At 40.2% G+C, this 22,256-nt stretch overlaps 1 long non-coding RNA gene across 1 annotated transcript in view; it reads left to right on the top strand.

The window, feature by feature from the left end:
* The window catches only part of LOC103887638, a 154,652-nt gene that overhangs the window by 8,207 nt on the left and 124,189 nt on the right, over positions 1-22,256 (top strand). Inside the window, exon 2 of the long non-coding RNA XR_004176944.1 lies at positions 11,103-11,237. This is a non-coding gene — a long non-coding RNA (uncharacterized LOC103887638). The remainder of the gene's footprint in view (positions 1-11,102; positions 11,238-22,256) is intronic.

The following is a 22,256-nucleotide window of genomic DNA, read 5'->3' as shown; positions in this document are numbered from 1 at the left end:
ATGTCTCCTCCAAGAAGCCTTCCCTGAGTGGTAGGGCTCCTAGGTACCCCTGCAGCACTCTGCACTCTGAGTGCAGAAGTGGTAGCATTGTAGCATAACTGCCTTACTTCTAAACTGTTTCCCACACTGCTCTGTGACGACAGAGAACATGCTTCTTTTCTCTATGACTTTATCTTCAGCCCCAGTGTAGTGCCTGGTAAAAGGCAGGCGCTCAACATATGTGCACTGAATGAAGCAATGAATGAATCATTGAATGTTTTCTTTCGCATATTATTTCCTTCATTTTCTCTTTAGCTCCTCATTGTGAAAATAAATAGAGAGTCCTTCACTTCTTATGCAGGCAGAGGAACCATTGTGCGGGGAGACCATTCATATTTGACACATATAGTTGTAATTGCTTATGGTAAAAATTTAAGTGCAACACAGTTCCACCATTTTGTCATCTTATTTTAATGTAAGAACAGAGCCTATTGGAAAGAAGAAATTCACATAAAAATCTGGCATCTATTTTCCAAGTGCCAGAGATGAAGCCTTCGTATAACCTTAGCTTAGCTTTTTATATACCAATGAAGTTATTTTTATCATCTGGTTTGGATTATTACTGGGTTGGAAACAGCTTACTATACTTAGCCATCTATCAATAAATGCAATCACCAGCTGTGATAAATTAGGATTATAGAAGACTTAGGTGGGAATTTCAAAAAATGGTTCCCATTTCTGTATCTTCACTGTACTTTAATCAACTGGCTTTGTGGCTGACAATTGGACATTACAAACCATTTGCCCTAATCTAAAAGCAACAATTTCTCAAATATGGGAAAACTTATATCAGAATCTCTTGGGATTCTTATTGATAGTGGGGATTTCTGTCTCTGTCTCAGAAATCCTAACTCAGAATCTTGGAAATACAGCTTAGGAATCTGCATTTTAAGTAAGCATATGTAACAGAAACTGTCAGTGCTCCATCCAGATCCTCATGAATCCTTTAAACTGCTTCTGTGTCCAGCCCCCGACTTTTTGATGTGCTTTTACAATGGACTCTACCTGCCACTTGTCTTCAGCATGAGGGTCGGGGTTGGGAGGAATATCTGGGAGTTTATCAGCTTCCCATCTCCCTTTTGGCCAACACTAACTGGTGCTGAAGTTTGAAAGCCCTCACCTTAAATAGGAGAAAATATCAGAGACATAACTTATACTCCAGATATTCCTAAAGGATCAGGCTGAAGATACTCCTATGCCACTTTGCCCAAATCATATCCTTGCTTGTCAGATTTCTTAGAGACAAAGGCGAATGCTGAGGTTTTTGTTTATGTGATTTGTTGAGGGAGTTCTCTCAGAATGTGGTTTTGGCTGGAGACTTGCATCAACCTGGCTCTATGACAGAGCTCGGGAGGATTAATAACCCCATAGAGTTGGTCTCGGCTCAGTGAGTCATTGCTCATTGTTAGTTGGGGGACAGGGCTGGGCTGGGGAGTGAGGCATATCTTTTTAGGTGGGATTGCTTTCATTAGGTTGATGGCAGCTGTGAGTCACTGGCAGCTAACACTCAAACACACACACTCACAGCAGCTGGCTTGTGAAGCAGAATTGAGTGGGCCACTGTGGGTTAATTTTATGTGTCATGTTGGCTAGGCTATGATGCCCAGATATTTGGTCAAACACCACTCTTTGCAGTGATGTTACCGTGAAGGTAGCTTTTATGTGTGATTAATCAGTGAACTTTGAATAAAGCAGATTATCCTTCACAATGTGAATGAACTTTTTCCAGCCAGTTGAAGGCCTTAAGTGAAAATTCCAAGGTCTTCTGAGGAAGAAGGAATTCTGCCTTTGGACTGTCTTCAGACTTGAGATGGAAACATCAACTCTTCCCTGGGTCTCCAGCCTGCTAGCATGCCCAGAGAATTTTGGATTTGCTAGGCCAACAATCTCGTGAGCTAATTCCTTAAAACAAATCCCTCTCTCACTCTTTGTGTACACACACACACCCTGTTCGTTCTGTTCCTGTTGAAGAACCCTGAATGATACAGCCACCAACAGCATCTACTACACTTAATTTTTTTCCTCTCCCATATCCTATTTTTCCACTCCTTTACTAGTTCATCCTAGAAGTATTCCTTTAATAAATTACTTGCATGTAAATCCTTGTTTCAGGGTATGTCTCTAGAAAACCTGATCTAGGAAAGCGTGCTTAGTAATTCCTTTTTTTTTTAAGTTTTATTTTATGTTCAGAGGTACATGTGCAGGTTTGTTATGTAGATAAACTTGTGTTACAAGGGTTTGTTGTACAGATTTCATCACCCAGGGATTAAACCTAGTATCTATTAGATATTTTTCCTAATTCTCTCCTTCCTCCTACCCTCCACCCTCTGATAGGTCCCAGTATCTGTTGTTCCCCTCTGTGTGTCCATGTGTTCTCATAATTTAGCTCCCACTTATAAGTGAGAACATGCGGTATTTGGTTTTCTGTTCCTGTGTTAGTTTGCTAAGGATAATGGTCTCCAGTTCCATACATGTCCCTGCAAAGAACATGATCTCATTCTTTTTTACAGTTGTGCTGTATTATATGGTGTATATATGCCATATTTTCTTTATCCAGTCTACCATTGATGGGTATTTAGGTTGATTACACGTCTTTGCTATTGTGAATAGTACTGCAATGAACATATGTGTGCATGTGTCTTTATGACAGAATGATTTATATTCCTTTGGGTATATACCCAGTAATGGGATTGCTGGGTAAAATGGTAGCTCTGTTTTTAGCTCTTTGAGGAATTGCCACACTGTTTTCCACAATGGTTGAATAAATTTACACTCCCACCAACAGTGTTATAAGCATTCGTTTTTCTCTGCAACCTTGCCAGCACCTGTTATTTTCTGACCTTTTAATAATAGCTATTTGCTATTTGGACTGATGTGAGATGGTATCTCATTGTGGTTTTGATTTGCATTTCTCTAATGATTAGTGATGTTGAGCTTTTGTTCATATGCTTGTTAACTGCATGTATGTCTTCTTTTAAAAAATGTCAGTTCATATCCTTTGCCCATTTTTTAATGGGATTTTTTTTTCTTATAAATTTGTTTAAGTTCCCTTTAGATGCTGGATATTATACCTTTGTCAGATGAATAGTTTGCAAAGTTTTTCTCCCATCCTGTAGGTTGCCTGTTTACTCTGTTGATAGTTTCTTTTGATATCAGAAGCTCTTTAGTTTAATTAGATCCCATTTGTCAATTTTTGCTTTTGTTGCGATTGCTTTAAGCATCTTTGTCATGAAATCTTCGCCCGTTCCTATGTCCAGAATGGTATTGCCTAGGTTGTCTTCCAGGTTTTTTAGTTTTGTGTTTTACATTTAAGTTTTCAATTCATCCTGAGTTAATTTTTGTATATGGCATAAGGAAGGGGTCCAGTTTCAATCTTCTGCATATGGCTAGCCCGTTATCCCAGCACGATTTTATCAAATAGGGAGTCCTTTCCTCATTGCTTGTTTTTGTCAGTTTTGTCAAAGATCAGATGGTTGTAGGTGTGTGACCTTATTTATGGGCCCTATACTCTGTGACACTGCTCAATAGTCTGTTTTTGTACTAGTACCATGCTGCTTTGGTTACTGTGATCCTGTAGTATAGTTTAAAGTCACATAGCATGATGCTTCCAGCTTTGTTCTTTTTGTTTAGGATTGCTTTGGCTATTTGGGCACTTTTTTGGTTCCATATGAATTTTAAAATAGTTTTTTTCCTAGTTCTGTGAAGAATATCATTGGTAGTTTGATAGGAATGACATTGAATCTGTAGGTTGCATTGGGAAATATGACCATTATAACAAGATTGATTCTTCCTATCCATGAGCATGGAATATTTTTCCATTTGTTTGTGTCATTTCCAATTTCTTTGAACAGTGTTTTGCAGTTCTCCTTGTAGAGATCTTTCACCTTCTTGGTTAGCTGTATTCCTAGGTATTTCATTCTTTTTGTGGTAATTGTGAATGAGATTGCATTCCTGATTTGGCTCTCAGTTTGACTGTTGTTGCTATACAAGAATGCTAATGGTTTTTGCATATTGATTTGATATTCTGAAACTTTGCTGAAGGTTATTAGCGTAGAAGCTTTTAGGCTGAGATGATGGGCTTTTCTGGATGTAGGATCATGTCATCTGCAAACAGGGATAGTCTGACTTCCTTGACTTTATTTCTCTTGCCTGATTTCTCTGGCCAGGACTTCCAGTACTATGTTGAATAGGAGTGGTGAGAAAGGGCATACTCATATTATGCCAGTTTTCAAGGGGAATGCTTCCAGCTTTTTCCCATTCAGTATGATGTTGGCTGGGATTTGTCAGAGATGGCTCTTATTATTTTGAGGTATGTTCCTTCAATATCTAGTTTATTGAGAGTTTTTAATGTGAAGTCGTGCTGAATTTTATCAAAAGTCTCTACATGTTTTGAGATAATCATGTGATTTTTGTCTTCAGTTTTATTTAAATGATGATTCACCTTTATTGACCTGCATAGGTTGAACCAACCTTATATCCCAGGGATAAAGCATATTTGACTACAATAAGCTTTTAGATGTGCTGCTGGATTTGATTTGCTGTATTTTGTTGAGGATTTTTGCATCTATGTTCATCAAGAATATTGGTGTGAAGTTTTCTTTTTGTGTGTGTCTCTGCCAGGTTTTGGTATCAGGATGATGCTGGCCTCATAGAATGAATTAGGGAGGAGTTCCCTGCTCCTCAATATTTTGGAGTAGTCTCAGTAGGAATGGTCCCATCTCTTTGTACATCTGGTAGAATCTGGCTGTGAATCTGTCTGGTCCTAGGCCTTTTTTTTTTTTGGTTGGTAAACTATTTATTACTGATTCAATTTTGGAGCCCATTATTGGTCTGTTTAGGGATTCAATTTCTTTCTGGCTCAGTCTTGGGAGAGTGTATGTGTTTAGGAATTTATCAATTTCATCTAGATCTTCTAGTTTGTGTGCCTAGAGGTATTGATAATAGTCTCTGATGGTTATTTGTATTTCTGTGGAGTCAGTGGCAGTATCCCCTTTGTCATTTCTAATTGTGTCTGTTTAGATCTTCTCTCTTTTCTTCTTTATTAGTCTAGTTAGTGGTCTATCTATTTTATTATTATTTTTAAAGAAACCAACTCCTGAGTTTGTGGATCTTTTGATTTGTGTGTGTGTGTGTGTGTGTGTGTGTGTGTGAGTGTCTCAATCTCCTTCAGTTCAGCTCTGATTTTGATTATTTCTTGTCTTCTGTTAGCTTTGGGGTTGGTTTGCTCTTGGTTCTCTAGTTACAGTATGTGCCGTATGGTAATGAGGAAAACATATAATCTGTTGTTTTTGGGTGGAGAGTTCTGTAGCTGTCTATGAGGTCCATTTGATCCAGTGCTGAGTTCAGATCCTGAATATCATTGTTAATTTTCTGCCTCAATGCTCTAATACTGTCAGTGGTGCATTGAAGTCCTCCACTATTTTTTTTTTTCATCTATGTTTCTTTGAAGGTCTCTAAGAACTTGCTTTATAAATCTTTGTGCTCCTGCATTGGGTGAATATATATTTAGCATAGTTAGGTCTTCTTATTGAATTCAACCTTTTACCATTATGTAATGCCCTTCTTTGTCTTTTTTGATCTTTGTCAGTTTAAAGTCTGTTTTGTCTGAAATTATGATTGCAACCTCTGCTTTTTCTGTTTTCCATTTGCTTGGTAGATTTTTCTCCATTCCTTTATTTTAAGTCTATAGGTGTCATTGCATGTGGGATGAGTCTCTTGAAGACAGTATATCAATGGGTTTTGGTTCTTTATCCAGCTTGCCATTCTGTGTCTTTTAACTGGGGGCACTTAGCCCATTTACATTCAAGGTTAGTAGTGATATGTGTGAATTTGATCCTATCATCATGATGTCAGCTGGATATTATGCAGACTTGTTTAGGTGGTTGCTTTATAGTGTCACTGGTCTGTGTACTTAAGTGTGTTTTTGCAGTGGCTGATAATAGTCTTTTCTGTCCATATTTAGGGCTTCCTTCAGGAACTCTTGTAAGGCAAGTCTGGTGGTAATGAAATCCCTTAGCATTTGTTTGTCTGAAAAGGATCTTATTTCTCATTTTCTTATGAAGTTTAGTTTGGCCAGATATAAAATTCTTGGTTGGAATTCCTTTTCTTTAAGAATATTGAATATTGGCTGTGAATCTCTTCTGGCTGGTAGTGTTTCTGCTGAGAAGTCTGCTGTTTGCCTGATGGGCTTCCCTTTGTAAATGACCTGCCCTTTCTCTCTGGCTGTCTTTAATATTTTTAAATTCATTCCAACCTTGGAGAATCTGATGATTATGTGTCTTGAGGATGATTTTCTTGTGCAGTATCTTACTGAGGTTCTCTGCATTTCCTCAGTTGGAATGTTGGCTTCTCTAGCTAGATTGGGGAAGTTCTCATGGACAATATTCTGAAATATGTTTTTCAAGTTGCTTACAGTCTCATCTCTTTCAGGGACAACAATGAGTCATAGATTTCATCTTTTTACATAATCCCATATTCCTCAGAGGTTTTGTTTTTTCCTTTTCATTCTCTTTTCTCTATTCTTGCCTGCGTGTCTTATTTCAGAAAACCGGTCTGAGCTTTGAGATTCTTTTCTCAGCTTGGTTAGTCTGCTATTAATACTTGTGATTACATTATGAAATTCTGTCAGTGGATTTTTCAGCTCAATCAAGTCAGTTATATTCTTTTCTACACTGGCTATTTTGTTTGTCAGCTCTTGTATCGTTTTATTGTGATTCTCAAGTTTCTTAGATTAGGTTCAGTCTACCCCTGCATCTCAAAGGCCTTAATTCCTATCCATATTCTGAATTCTATTTCTGTCATTTTAGCTATCTCAGCCTGGTTCAGAACACTTGCTGGAGAGATAGTGTGGTGGTTTGGAGGAAAGAAGGCACTTTGGCTTTTTGAGTTGTTAGAGTTCTTGCACTGGTTCTTCCTCATCTTTGTGGGCTGATGTTTCTTCAGTCTTTGAAGTTAGTGACATTTGAATGGATTTTTTTCTTTTATACTGTTTGATGACCTTGAGTGTTTAATTGTGGTATATGCAGGGGGAGTGTTAAGCCAGCTGGCTTCACTTCTGGAAAATTTTATGGGGCCAACACTCAGCTCCCAACTCCTGGATGGCATGCTCTAATTCTGTTTTTTTTTTTTTTTTCCTTATTGGGCCCTGACTTTGTTCTCTGGCTACTTGAGGCTAGAAATCCACTGTACTGTGAGGGGGCAGAGGTGCTCCCAGACCACTAGTCACTATACTCTTATGGGTAGTGGCAGCCAAGCATTTCGTAGTGTGGTGGCAGTGGGTCTGTCCTTGTTCCCACGTGTCAGCAGCAGCAGCAGCAGCAGTGGCAGCATGGTGGGATGCATGTTTGTCAGTTGTGGCATGTTGCTAGTGGGTGCCTGGGTACCTCCCTCCCTTTGAGTGTTCACCGCAGTGGTGGAGGCAGTGAGGCTGGGGGTGGGGTGCTGGGCCCCTGCTGACAACTGTCACGCTGGTGGTGGTATTAGCCAGGAACAGGGTGCTGCTAGGCCAGGTCTGTGTGTGCTCTCTGTGTATGGCAGACAGTCGTGGTTGCTCGGGGAAGGGCAGGGTCTGCTGTTCTCTGTGCCAACTTTCACTCCTGCAGCAGTGTTGGTGCTACAGCAGGTGCTGGTGGAGGTAGGGCCGGCTCCCTCTGTGCCTAGCTAGGCTCTGACTGCAATGGTAATCTGGCAGGTGGACAGGGGTGGCGTGCACTCCCACTGCAGCAGTGGAAGGACACTAGCGGAACAAGGAAGACAAAACCTGCCTGTGCACACATGTGCCAGCAAAGTGATGTGGGGGTTACTGTGAGCCCAGCAGAAAGCTGCAGTGTGGGGAGGCAGCAGGCAAACTGGTGCATGGCCATGGGGGCCACCTCGCTGGAGCTCTCTGCCAATCAGGCACAGTCTGCCTGTGCAGGAAATATGATGTGGGTCTGCAGGACACCCAAGGCTGCCCTGCAAGCAGGCATGGCCACAGCATGCCTGGTCATTCTTATCCATGCTAAAATCTGAGAAACACTGCTTTAAAGGTTGTATCAAGTAGTTACTGCTCAGGAACACAACTGCCCCCAAACTTCAGTGACCTAAAGAAATAATCTGTATTGTTTTTCATGAGGTTTTAGGTCAACTGGTTATATGATCTAGACTGGGCTCAAAGGAAGGGGAGGGTGGCTTTGCCTAAGATCTCTCATTTTCTCCGTGGATCTGCAGACTAGCCCAGGAATGTTCTTCTTATGGTAATAATGGTAGAGAGATAAGAAAGCAGGTAGAAATATGCAGCCTTTTTCCTGTTCAGAGAAAAGTGGGGACTCACAAACCTTTTCACAACCTGAGCACAGTCTATCTCTTTGAGTTCAGGCTGGTGGTGCTTCTACTAACACATTTCTCTATATGTTTGTGGGTTTTCTATGTATTTCATTTGCATTCACACTATGTGACAGAGGCCATACCAACAATTTTTTTAGTTAGTTTTACCTCTCTAGACTTAATTACTCCTATTCTGGGCATGACTGGTTGCTGTGGGATCATCCTCCCTTAGCTTTATGGAAGCCCTTCTGTGCAGCTGAGAAAATGCCTTATTTCTTACAGATGTCTTAAGGGATGTACAATCAAACTCTTACTTTAATCTTTACTTTGAGGGCATGTCTTACTGCAGCTCCCTTAATCTTTGTCCCCAGGAATTATCTTAATTTGAGAATCTTTTACTGGTTGAAAAGTCTAAATATGAGAATGCATTTTACTTTGCAGAGTAACAGCTTCCTGCATTTCTGAGCCATGTTCCCTCTCAGTTCTGTTTGCAAATTTGCCAGTTCATGCTTGAGTTCATCTCTCTCTTATAGTAACTTTTGATCATAGATAGCTAAAAACAAGCTGATGCTTCTGATATTCTGTCTGAAGATTTACTTGGACAAATTCAGAAGTTTATTAAATACATTTTCTATCTTCGAAGTTACCATAAATGACAGTTCAACCAAATAATTCACTTCTATTTAATGCAAGCCTCCTGTAAGTTTTCTTACTATGTCTCTAGCCTCTATAAGTTTTCTCACCATTTTCCCAGCTTTCTTTAACACTTTTCTTGCCATTTTCTCATTCTCATGCACCATCTAGTTCTAAAGCCAGTGTCTCATAATTTAAGTTTTTGTTACAGCAGCATCCACTTTCCAGCACCAATTTCTGTATCACTTCACTATTGCTGTAACAAATTATCCCTAAACTCAATGCCTAAAATAACAATCAGGCCAGGCACGGTGGCTCACGTCTGTAATCCCAGCACGTTGGGAGGCTGACCGAGGCAGGTGGATCGCTTGAGCCTGGGAGTTCAAGACCAGCTTGAGCAACATGGGGAAACCATGTCTCTACAACAAATACAAAAATCAGCTGGGCTGGTGGTGCATGCCTGTAGTCCAAGCTACTAAAGATGGTGAGGTGGTAGGATCACCTGAACCGAGAAGTCAAGGTTGCAGTGAGCTATCAAAGTGCCACTGCACTCCAGCCTGGATGACAGAGCAAGACCTCCTTCTCAAGAAATAAAATAAAATAAAATAAATGCAGTCATTTATTATGTTTTAATAGCAGGTGGCTCTGATCTACAGGATAAGAGAATGGATACAGAGGGGTGTGTAGTATTGCTATTAACACAATTGACCACAAAGATTAAGACTTTTTACCTTAGAGTGGTAGAGAATATGTTTTTATTTGTCTGTTGGATAATGATATTATTTTCTCTTCACACTTAAAAAATGCTTTGATAAAACTGTACTGTTTTCTTCCAAAAAAAATCAATAACAGGTTTTTAAGTCTGCAAAAAAATCAGTAAATGAAGGAAGCTGCCACTTTAAAGTTGCAAATCCAAGTTTGAAGCAACCAAGATTTCTACAAGCTCTCACTTCAAAGGGTAGAGAACCGAGCAGAGCAGCTTGATAGAAGAAAATCTTCTCTTTACTGGCAGAGTCACTCTAGGAGCCAATATATTTTCTGTCTTCCAAGGCCCATGGAAGGAACATATAGAGCTTTGAAGTCAGTTGAACTCAAGTCTTTGGGGAAAATTACTCAATAAGGCAGAGGGTGAGAATGCAAAAACTGGACATGTGGGAAGAGCTGCAGACCAGTATGATCTTAGGACCTGGGGCACTGGAGCACTTCTGTATGCCTGCAGGGAGCCTGCAGTTTGCCACATTCTGCTGTGACTTTATTTTGACAATACTTATCAAAGATACATTCTCTTGTTTAGGTATATCTCCTCTACATACAGGGCTCTTCCTTGCTTCCCCTTACAAAGGCTGTTTCTCTCATTGAAATTAGCATTTAATTACTCTTTCATTCAACAAACATGTGAGCAAGTGAAAGAATGTCTGTTGAGGACTCCATCCTTTGGTGCTTTGTGAAAAAGAAAGGAAAGGTTGGGTTCATAATAGCAAGAAGCGTAATAAGTATAATCTACATGACTGAATTAAAAAATCTTGCCCTGCATATTAATTTTGTAAATACGGTAATCAGCTAATATTTGCATACTATGAAATGTTTTTACCAACATATGACTGGAAAACAAATATGCTCCATTCTTTGTAATGTAGTGAATTAGGGAAGACTAATTGCTGCAGCAAAACTTCCCCAAACTCAGGGGTTTAACATGATCAAAATTTATTTCTTACTCATAACAGAGTCTCATGTGGATGGGAGACACTACTCCAGGAGGTCATTCAAGAATCTGGGCTCCTTCCATCTCGATGCTTCCCCATATATATTATATTATATAGTTCCTTGTAGTTCACCCTATTCACCTGTCTGATGGTGACAAAGAACATGATGGTTTTAAAATGAGCACATATTATTTGTGGTGTTTCTATGTGTGCATACCTCATACGCACTTGAGGAAATTGAACCTTATTTCCTTGCCTTTTAGTGTCGATTACTTAGTAACTTGCCTCTACTGAATAGAAAAAAAGTGGAAGAAAAATCTTTGGAGACTAGATCCTAAAAAGCTTCCTGCTTTCTCTCTCTCTCTCTCTCTCTCTCTCTCTCTCTCTCTCTCTCTCTCTCTCTCCCCACCCTCTTTGTTTCAGGTTGCTAACTTTGGAGGAAGCCAGCTGCCATGTCACAAGAAGATTCAGGAAGCCATGTGGGGAGGCCCACATCATGAGGAACTGAGGTGTTTGCCAATTACCAGCAAGGAAATGAGGCCTTCTTCCAACAGCCATGTGAGTATCCTACCTTGGAAGTGGACCCTCTAATTTCAATCAGCCTTCAAACAACTGCAGCCCCAGTTGATGACTTGACTGCAACCTTAGGAGAAACCCTGAGTCAAAAACATTTAGGAAAAACACTCCCAGATTCCTATTGGAAATTGTGTAAGATAATAAATATTTATTGTTTTAAGCTGCTAAATGTTAGGGTGATTTGTTATATAAAAGTAGATAACTAATACAGAGAATGAAGTATTACATTTGGGAGGATTTTATGATTCAGGGCCTGCAAGAAGCCTAACCTGCTTCCTACTCCATTGTACTGATGAGAGCTGAGGCACATAGTCACACCGAAGAAGCGAACTGTAAGAGCAGCTGGGAAATACAGTCTCGTCAAGTGCCCAGGAGGAAGGAAACAGTTTGATAAATAGCTGGCCAGTCTTGGCCACATTCAGTGAATTTATATTTGGGAATGTTTGGACCACAAGAAGCTGGTGACTGTTTATTCCAATTCAGACAAGATTCTTAGAGGAAATAGGTAAAGTCTTTGATATCGTCTGTCTTTGAGAATGATGCCAAAAATGGCTGGAGTTTGTCTATGGCTTTGGTTTGTCTAATTTAGTAATGCTGTCATAACAACAACAGCAGCAGCAGCAGCACTACCAACAACTAACATTCACCGAACACCCAGGCATTGTAAGAAGCATTCAATTAATCATCACAACAACAGAGTGAGGTAGGTACAATTGTCTCAGTTTTACAAATGGGGACAATGAGACACAGAGAGGTTAAACAACATGTTCAATGTCTCAGGAACATCTGTGTAAGCCAGGGATCCTGCTCTTTAGCCTAAGTCTGTATTTCTTTAGGGCACTGGATTTACTCAACTGTAAGAAAATCAGCAGGGTTAGCAGAGTGTTGAAAGCAGAAATTTAGCTGCTCCAGGCCTCTTTTCAGTGGATGGTGCAGGAGGAGCCCTGACCTGCCCTCCAGTGTGGAGAAATGCGGGTTGGGGATGCCCTTCACTGTGGGAAGTACCTTGAAGATGCTTTAGGCACAGGTGTCATCCTGTAAGAGGTAGGAATACATAAGGTAGAGCAGTAAAACTCCAATTTGGCTAAATAAATTTATGTTTGTTTTTCTTTAGCACAACTCTAGATAGGTGTGCTTCAGTTTCTTCTTCTGTATACTAGAAATAAAAATGCCTACATACGGGCTTGTTATATGACAAGCTTGAATGACATGATATATGCAAAAACATCTGGAATATTTCTGGGTCTAAAACCAAAATTTTTTGGGGGGTATACCAATGCCATTATATTCTAGAGAATAGAGGCCATATCTTATTTGTCATTATATCCTAAGTGCCTAGCACAGTATCTTGCACAAAGTGATTGCACAATACTTTTTTGTTGAAGGTATACATGAATAAATGATACAATCATTTCTTTTTCATTCTTTTTGGGAAGGAGGAGCACAGTCTGAGATGTGCAGTCTAATCATCATCTGTTCCATTTGGGGGCTGCTTAAGAGTTCAAAAAGTGCTTCCACAAACAATATCCTATGCCAGTGTCCCACCAGGACATCACCTTTGCCTGCTCCTGGAGCAGTGGGAGGCAACCTTATTAAAGTATTTTGTCCAATTCAAGATGGAATAAAGTCTAACAAACTTAGTGAGTGCTCAGAGGAGAGCAATAAAAATGGATTAAATAGACCTTCTAAAGAAAGGTTAAGAGAATTGAGATTACTTCAGCTACAGCGGCTGATGGAGGGAATAATAAATTTTCAAGAAACAAAAGAATATCTTGCAAAACTTGGTGGTTAGCAGTGGGCTGTTTCCTTGGAGGGCAGAAGAGAAAGAAATTTGATGACTTTCCTGTTTGACGTTAACAAGCAGCCTCTCTTGCCCTCTCTACCCATGGAATTGTAGCAGTCACTTGCTCTCTGAAAATTCTTTATTGCATTAGGACATCCTCTCCAAAGTGTTGTGCCTCTCAGTACTGTGAGGTCACTGGGGCAAAGCAGAAAAAAGACTTATTAACTAAAAGGTTAGAATGTATTCATCTCTTGACTTGGCACTTTGAAAGGAGAGGACCATGAACCCAATTAACCAGAGGCTCCAAAGACGTTTATAGACCTCCCTTCTTTGACTTCCTAAGACTTCTAAGGTAGAATTCTTATAAATCTGCTACATTCCATAGTATGTGAGTGAACGGCATACTCACTTTACTCTTGCTCAATTACCCCATAAACTTTATGGATATGGGAAGGTTTCCTGGGAGAATGAGAGCTTGGAAATGGGTATTAGCAGTGCCACTAAATCTATGGTGTTACTTGCTGAGCCCTGAAGTTAACTTACATTATCTTTATATAGCTTGTAACCTAACAGATGTTTATTGAGTGCTTTCTATGTGCCAGGCATTGTGTTAAGCACAAGGTATACAATGGTGAAGTGTATGTATGTGGCCCTTGCCAATATAAGGCCCTAACACAGGACCTACAGGCCAGTGAGGGATACAGACAGATCAAGAGGCAACCAAAATATAGTGAGATATGTGCTATATAAGATCATAACAGAAACCAACCCAACCCAGAGTTAAGGGGTCAGGGAAAGCTTTTTGGATAATATGATGCCTAAGTGATCCATGAAAGATGAATAAACATTATCAATTATCATTAATTCCTTCTTTGGCCACACTATTAGTTTAGATATCTCTTATTTTGGAAATAGATGTCATGACCTAACTCACTCAGTCACATTCCCTCTCCTCCCCAATTATTATTTTTCATCTTATTTTAAAGTTATTGACAGCATAATCTAGCCATCATTTGTATGATTTAGGGGGAAGAAAGTGTCCAGGTGTAGTTAACTCAGGTGAGGGTAACACATACAGGTAGCACAAGTGTTATTGCAGTTCTGTTCATGAGGATCATCTAGAAAAGGATCTCTATTCACTTGAACTAGAGAGAGCAGAAGCCCCACTAACATCTGTTTGTACAGGAAGCCCCAGGAACATCCGTTTGTACAGGAAGCCCCACGAACATCCGTTTGTACAGGAAGCCCCAGGAACATCCGTTTGTACAGGAAGCCAGGGCACTTTCCTGGTATTGGTGCACCATTACGGTTTTTATTAATTATTTTTTGTTTATTAATAATCTGAATGAGGCCACCATGTAATGATAAAACTTATTAGAATTAAATTTGAGCTGCTCAGTGTTAAATAATTAATTACAATCAGCCTCGTAGCAAAATACAAAGGAGCAACTGCCCAACTCAAGTGTTTCTCTCTTTTCTTGGGACAGTGCCCACACCGAGGGATGGCCTTCGGTGGCTGTGTATCTACACTGGCTACAGCTGGCTGATCCAGGGCTAGATTCCTGGCCCAATTTGGGCCAATTGGATGACATCGTAGGAATTTTTGAATTGGTACAAGAAAAAATGTGAATTATTCTCCCTTGGTGGTGGCCATTGCAAGATATATTCTTGGGCACTGATAATGGCTATGTGCCTTCCTCTGGTTTGCAGTAGGAGGATGTGAAGAGAGAGAGCCAGCCAAAACTAGAGAGAGGGAGAGAGGAGAGGAAAGGGGGGAGAGAGAAAGAGAGAGAGAGAGAGAGAAAGAAAGAGAGTGGGAGCATGCATTGTAATGGCATCTATTTCTCTGGCTTTCACAATTCCCAAGGCCCAGTTATTTCTGCACCTGTGCTGCAGTTTGGTGATGTGAGAAAGATCAGTGCTCTTTTAATAAATTCCTTTTGTTCTGCCTAAGCTACATCACGATGGGATTTTGTCTCCTGCAACCAAGAGTCCTAATGAAGATAGGCCTGCAGTATAGAGATAGAAACCTGCTTATTCACCACTTGGTGGCAGATGGTTATGGGACAAAGCATAAAACTCACTGGTCTCTTCCTTTGTGAGCTTGCACATCAGGACATCTCTTGAGGCACAGAGAATTTTAGGAGGATGACAATTTGGCTCAGATCCCAAGGTTCTATTCTACACCTGCATTTGCAACCTCCATACCATGTTGCAGGCTTCTAGCCCATCAGCTCCCATTGCTGTTTCCAGAGGGTCCACTAGGTGGGAGGTCTTGTGCAGCAGCTGCCCCCACCAGGTTCTGGAGTAGGACAGAACCAGGTTGGGATTTTAGATTTACTTCTGTGGGTAGCTGTGTAGCTTTAGGCAAATTACTCCTTTGAGCCTTGGTTTTCTCTTCTATAAAATGGAAGCCTATGCCAGAAGCAGTGGCTCACGCTGGTAATCACAGCACTTTCGGAGGCTGAGGCAGGTAGATCGCTTGAGCCCAGCAGTTCGAGACCAGCCTGGGTAACATGGCGAAACCCCTGTCGTTACAAAAATAATAATAATAAATTAGCTGGGCACAATGGCGTGCACCTGTATTCCCAGCTACTCAGGAGACTGAGGTGTGAGAATCACCTGAGCCTGGGGAGTTAGAGGCTGCAGTGAGCCGTGATAATCACGTCACTGCTCTCCAGCCTGGGCAACAGAGCAAGACTCTGTCTGGAAAAAAGTAATCATTGGGTGTTATTAGGATTAAAGGAGGCATTATGTGTAAATTATTAGGCAGAACGGTTGGCACATAATAAGTGCTCAATAAATATTAGCAATCATTTTAATACAAACCAAGTCTACAAATAGGAAAGGATTGTATTTTCCCCCTCAATTGTTATAAGGCAATGGATGAGGTCAATTTTTAAGATGCATAGAATTACTCTAATCCTGCTACAAAATAATGCAGGGACAGTGCTTTAATGCCTCAGAAGAGACCTAAACAATATAAGAGCAAATTATGATTGAATTTCTGCTTGTGACATAATCTGACAGTTTTCATTCTTCCCCACTCCCCAGTTGGAAAAAACTGCAACAAAAAACTGAAACTATGCAGTGGACTTACTATATTATGCCTCACTTCTTCCTGAAATCCCATAGACACTCTCCAGGGGGTTTAATTACTTGAACTATCCAAGAAACTAATTATAACAACCCAATGTTGCCCTGAAGTTGCATTTATGCTCAACAAAAAAGGTCATAAAATCTTCTCTGCTAGGCTGAGGCAGGAAATGGCATGAACCTGGGAGGCGGAGCTTGCAGTGAGCTGACATCGCGCCACTGCACTACAGCCTCGGGACAGATGAGACTCTGTCTCAAAAAACAAACAAAAAATAAACACAAATCTTCTCTACTCATAGCTCCTGTTTATTTTTTCACAGTTTGAAGTAAATAAAGTTGGTTTTAAGAAGAGTTTAAGGTCAGCCAAATTTGTTTCTGGCAGTTTTTATTTTATTTCTTTTCTCTGAGGTCCCTCTCTGCCCTTATACCTGCAAATTTCTCTCCTTTTGCCACTCCCCCACAAAATTAATAAAATATTTGAGGCAATATAGTTGTTTACAGTGCTTTAGAGTCAGACATATCTACATTTCAATTTCAGCTCCAAATTGGTGGCAATAACATGCACCTCTTTTATGAGCGCATATGTGTTCAATAAATGAGAATTATTGACAATTATTATTGAAACTAATTTATATTAAAACATCAAAGTAATGGTTCTTGAAATATGGTCTGGAATAACTTTCATCAGAACAACCTGGAGCTGTTACAAAAATGTCAATTCCTAGGTCTCATTCCGAAGCTACCTACCTCTGGGAGTGAGACCCAGGAATCTGCATTTCTTAACAAGCTCCTAGTTAGTTCTTACGCACATTAAATTTTGTGAGTCACTGAGATTATACTTGAAGATGACAGAAGTAAAGTCAACGTGTTACATTTCTCAGTCGTATTTATATTTTGGCCTGACTTATACCAGTGGGGTAAAAGAACTTGGTACTATGTCACAGCCATCAATAAGCAGTAGTAGAAAGGCTTTTCTGAACTCCAGGGGTGCTTAGTCTCTGAAAATCACATTGAATCCACATCTAAGGCTGACTCCAAGGGTCATTATGCTTTTGCTGTTTGAACACTTAGCTTCTTAGTAGGTGTACTAAACTGTGGATGGTCCTGACCCACCTTGGGCATTTTGGGCATTTGGAGTGTGAGGGGCTTTTCCGGTTACAACGAGTGAGTGGGTCCAGAGGTGCAAATGTCCTGCCTTGCATAAGGTAGTTCTGCACAGTGAAAAAGTGTCCTGCCTCAGAAACCGTAATGTTTCTGCTGAGGGCCAAGGCAAAAGGAGCTGCTTTCCATCTGTGAAGGTGGAGGCACATTTCCCAGAGCACCTAGTAATAGAAGACCTGTGACAGATCCCCAGGCTTTGGTCTGCTGTGCTATGTGAGACCTGTCCTGCTCCTGCACAGAAATGTCTCCAGCCCTTCCTTGCCTGGATACCTTCCACCTGCAGATAATGCCGTTCTTCTGCATTATAATACATGATGCTGCAGCTGGAATTGTCTTCAAAGCAGAGGCAGATGACCATAAAGCTAATGAAGCTTGAGCTTCCTAGCTCTTCTCTTGCATAGACCCTTGTGATTGCTGGGAGCTGTAGAGTGGGAGAGAGAAAGTCAGGCTCCCCCAGGAAGCTTCAATGTAAGTGTTTCTGACTAATTGTCCAGAGGGTCTCATGGGAAAGGCACTTGGATCTCCAGAGTGCCAGTAACTTGTTGTGACTTATTTTGTCATATTAAACAAACATTTGTTTAGTTTTGCATTTGTTTTTAAAAAGCCCCTACTCTCCAAATTATATAAACTGCAGACTCCGTAAAACCCGGATCTTCCCATACTTCTGATTGGGGCTTTTTTTGCTTTCTGAACGTATTTGTGTGCGGCTTAATAGGTTTCCATATGAATATAAAATGATGAGCCTATAGTAGCGGCTTGGGGCCAGAGGTGAACTGAATTTGTGTTCCATATTTCTTTGGCCAAAGGTAGTTTCTGGTAGCAAATTCCCTACATTTCCAGACTGCTGAGTCAAGGTGTTCTCCGGTTATACCTATGCAGAGCTGACTGAAGCATGTAGGACTAGTCAGTGTAGCAGTGGCTGGAAGAACAGGTAGGGTTGAGCCAACTGATGTGATACACGAGGGCTATCTGATAAATGCATTCCTATATAACCATCGCAGCAAAGTTAATCAGATAATTCCCCACAGCTATGTATCATTCCACTGAAGGGTTAGTCCTATTGAAGAAGATTCCAGTTTGTAAGAGTCATTAAAGGAATCGATAACACCTGTGGATGACCCGTTCATCTGTAATCTAGACTTGGCTGCTACTGAGTAGCTTGTAAGTCTTTGGCAGATAATTCTATCTATGGACAAAAAGGGGTAAGTGAATTAATTTGCTCCTCTCAAGGGAAAACTATGCGTTGAATATACTGACCCAGTTACCTTTGAATTTTATCATCAAATTTGAGAAGCTATTTGGCATTGAATTTAATATCTACTCAGCTTTTTCAGAAGATCTCCACTGAAATAACTAACTTCCAGAGAGGCTCTGTTCAACTCTTTATTGAGGTTATCTTCACTTCTTTTCAAAAGACTTCCATTCTCCTTCTACCTATGTGTACCACAAACTTACCTTGATCAACCCTGTCTGTGCATCAGCATTTTTTAATGCTAAATCTAGGCCAGATCGTGGTTCTTAGACTTTAGTGTGCGTCAGAGTCACCTGAAGGGCTTGTTAACACAGATTTCTGGTCCCACTCTCCAGGGTTTTGGATTCAGCAGGTCTAGGATGGGGCTGAGAATTTGCAAGTCTAACAAGCTCTTAGGTGATGCTACTGCTGCTGGTCTACAACTGCACTTGAGAACCACTGGGCTGGACAAATAGACCCAAACTCTGGCTGATTATTAAAATCATCTGGGGTAATTTTGATCAGCAAGGATGCCCGAGGCCCATACCTGAATGCATGAGAATCTCTGGGAGTCTGGGACAGGATTGAAGTGAGGTCATTAGGGCACCCTGAGAGCTAATGTTTTCTTAAATTTTGCACCCTGAGCACCTCACTCTAGTCCTGGCCCTGCTACCAATTTGCATTTAATGTAGCAGACCAGCTGCAGCATAGAAATCTCTCTAAAGCTTGCTGGAGTAAATAACAAGAGTGTGAAGTAGTCTCTTAACCATTTATAGATTGGGCTATTTCTTTCAACAAGGGATGCTGTTGCAGTGATATTTTTAGAGCTAAAAATTCATAGGTCATGAGCTTACTAACTGGTTTCAGCTAAATTCCTTCCTTGGTATGGAACCTTTAAGTTACTCAACCTGTGAGAGTTAACTGCTAATAAACCACTGACCTATGTACTAGGAAAACATAAAATGCAATGGAGTGCATGTTGGATTTAGGGCTGGGAGATGTTCACGGTAGTTGCTCCTCTTTCCTTGTCATCGTATGTATACTTGCAAATAATACTTAGTGATTAGCATGTCACAGAAGCAAAAGTACTTTTCTCTCTAAGAATAATTTATTTTGAAATAATTTCAAACTCACAGAAAACTTGTTAGAAGTTTTACAAAGAACTCCTATATCCCCAATATCAGACTCGCCAACTGATAACATTTGATTGCATTTTCTCTGTTGCACTGGGTTCTTTTCTCACCCATGTCCCTCACCCAGCTCGCTCTCTCTCTTGCTCTCTGTTTCTCCTCCTCTCCTCTCCTCTCCTCTCCCCCATCTTCTTTTCTTCTCTGGTCTAGACTCCCATCTGGGCACATAAGGGACATTTAATTTTCAGACCTCTTTCAGTCTGAAAAAGTTCCTTGGGGTTTCTGTTTTCCATGTTCTTGATGGTTTTAAAGTATGAAGTCCTTTCATTTCATAGGGTGACTCTCAACTGCCTGATGTTTTCTTGCCACCATGCTTACATCATGCTTTCTTGTAGGAACATGACAGAAATATTGCCCTTCTCAGTTATCACCTCAGGGGGCACTCTCTTTATGCATCCTGCCACTAATGACGTGAATCTTGGTCACCTGGTTATATTGGCATCTGTCAAGTTTCTCCACCAGTCTTTCTTTTGTGCTTAGTTATAATTTTGTGGGAGGTATTCCAAGATTATGCCAATATCCTTTTGCTTCTATGATGGCTGCCAAATTGTGACTCTCCATTTTCAGCACTTTTTCTACATTTTTTAGTTGACATTTTATTGTAAAGCAAGGTTCATTAATATCATGTAATCATAGATTTTTATTTTATTTAATGAGTTGTCATTTGACACTTTCATTCTTCATTTGATGCTCAATTTTTCTACAGTTTAAATGGTGGTAGCCCCTTCATGACATGTTCCCATCATTCATTGACTATTTTCTTACTTTCTGGCACAAGGAAAAGATGCCCCATGCTTATGTTGTTCTTTCTGTGACTCAGCCCTGGAATGAGCCATTTCCTTAGGGAGACACTTATAATCCCCAAACTCCCACCAAATAGCATCTATAAATGAGAATTACATGTTAAGAAATTCAGTTAGCTTTCTAAATTTAAGCATATGCATATCAACAAATGTTAAAAACTAAAAATACAATGTATACCTTGAAGGAATAGATAAAAATGGGAAAATAGACCAGAAAAAAATTTTTATGGTCTTTGTTTATTTCTTCTTGAGTTATACCAGCTTGAGTTATATCAGCTGCCAAATGTACATACCTCCCAACATTTTATTTGCAGTCTAAGTCCCTTCAGTGTTAACTTGCATCTAGTTAGTGGGTTTCCTTTCTCTGTGGCTGGTTTGGTCGCTTAGATGGACCAAAACTGTTTTGGCTGTTGACCTTGCAATATATCCCCATGAAGATTTACTGGATGGGACAGGGTGTAGACTTCAATCCAGTTTGTGGTTTGAGCATAAGAAAGATTCTGGAAAATACCTGCTTATTGTATGTAGTGTGTACAAACCAAAGATGGTGTCCTGGGAAAGAAATCTGCTGATAACATAATTCTAGTGGTGTTCTTAGAAGGTTGAATTGTTTCCTGCTGAGTTTTCTTGCCAAAATAATTGACTTGCAACCTGGAAACAGCAGCAAGACGGGTGAGGGGAGAATGAAGACATTATTGCTTCCTGTGAAATTTTGCTTTCCTGAAAAGATTCAGGTTTTCCAAACTTCTCTGCTATTTTAAAATTCTAATAAGAAGCAGACCTGGCATCTTGTAATGGTTGAGTTGGTATGGTAATTGCATTACAATAAATAGCTGAAGTGCTAGGCCCATAAAAGTGACCTAAGACCCACTGTTCTCTTGCAATAGGGGACTCTTTAATAGCCACAGATTTTAAAGGGCCAGTGTCCTTTTGGACCATTTCTTCCAAGTACAAATAATCAAAAGTCTACCTTAAGGGCACTGTGTTGTGTGTGAGTAATTTTGTCTTTGCTAAGTTAAGTGGTATTATTAGCCAGAGAAAATTACGCTGACACAATTTAAGCAAAAATGATATAGGAGATTGTTGGAAAAATCAAACCTTTTGTTTTTCCAAACAAGAAAATAAGCTATTCTGGTGTTATTGGGAGGAAAATAAACAGAAAATCATAGTCGTAAAGAACACATTTGTCTTTAGGATGTGGAATAAGAATACCAGAATCTCCAGGTTTATAAACTAGATATATGAATATATATTTCATATTCCTTTTCTCCTAATTTCCATTATTCATGGAATTATAAGCATAGAGGAGAAAAACATAAACTATTTCTAGGACCGACTTCACTACATTCAAATCTTCATGTTCAGGGTATGGTGCTCAATGGAATGAGGGATGGGAAAGATGTATGAAAACTGGATGTGCCTGTGAGTAGCTCATGATTTTGGAGGGGAGCAGGGGAATTGTATAAGTGTCGCTATGAGTGCTACACAAAGCTCAGCATGAAATAAACTCTAGGAATGACAAAAGTAAGTGTGATCTGGGTTGAGGAAGAAAGATGTATTCAGATGAAACTATTTGCGGAGTGTGTGTGTGTGTGTGAGAGAGAGAGAGACAGAGAGAGAGAGAGGGGTACAGAGAGAGAAAGACTAATGTAGATGTTTCTAAATGGAAACGGCACAGTTACACTTGGCAGGTCAAAATAAGAGGACTAGCAGGTTGCCCATATGGGTATTCACACT

Source organism: Papio anubis, chromosome 11, assembly GCF_008728515.1.
Source record: "Papio anubis isolate 15944 chromosome 11, Panubis1.0, whole genome shotgun sequence".
NCBI classification, from domain to species: Eukaryota; Metazoa; Chordata; class Mammalia; order Primates; family Cercopithecidae; genus Papio; species Papio anubis.
This window is presented reverse-complemented; position numbering and strand designations above follow the sequence as displayed.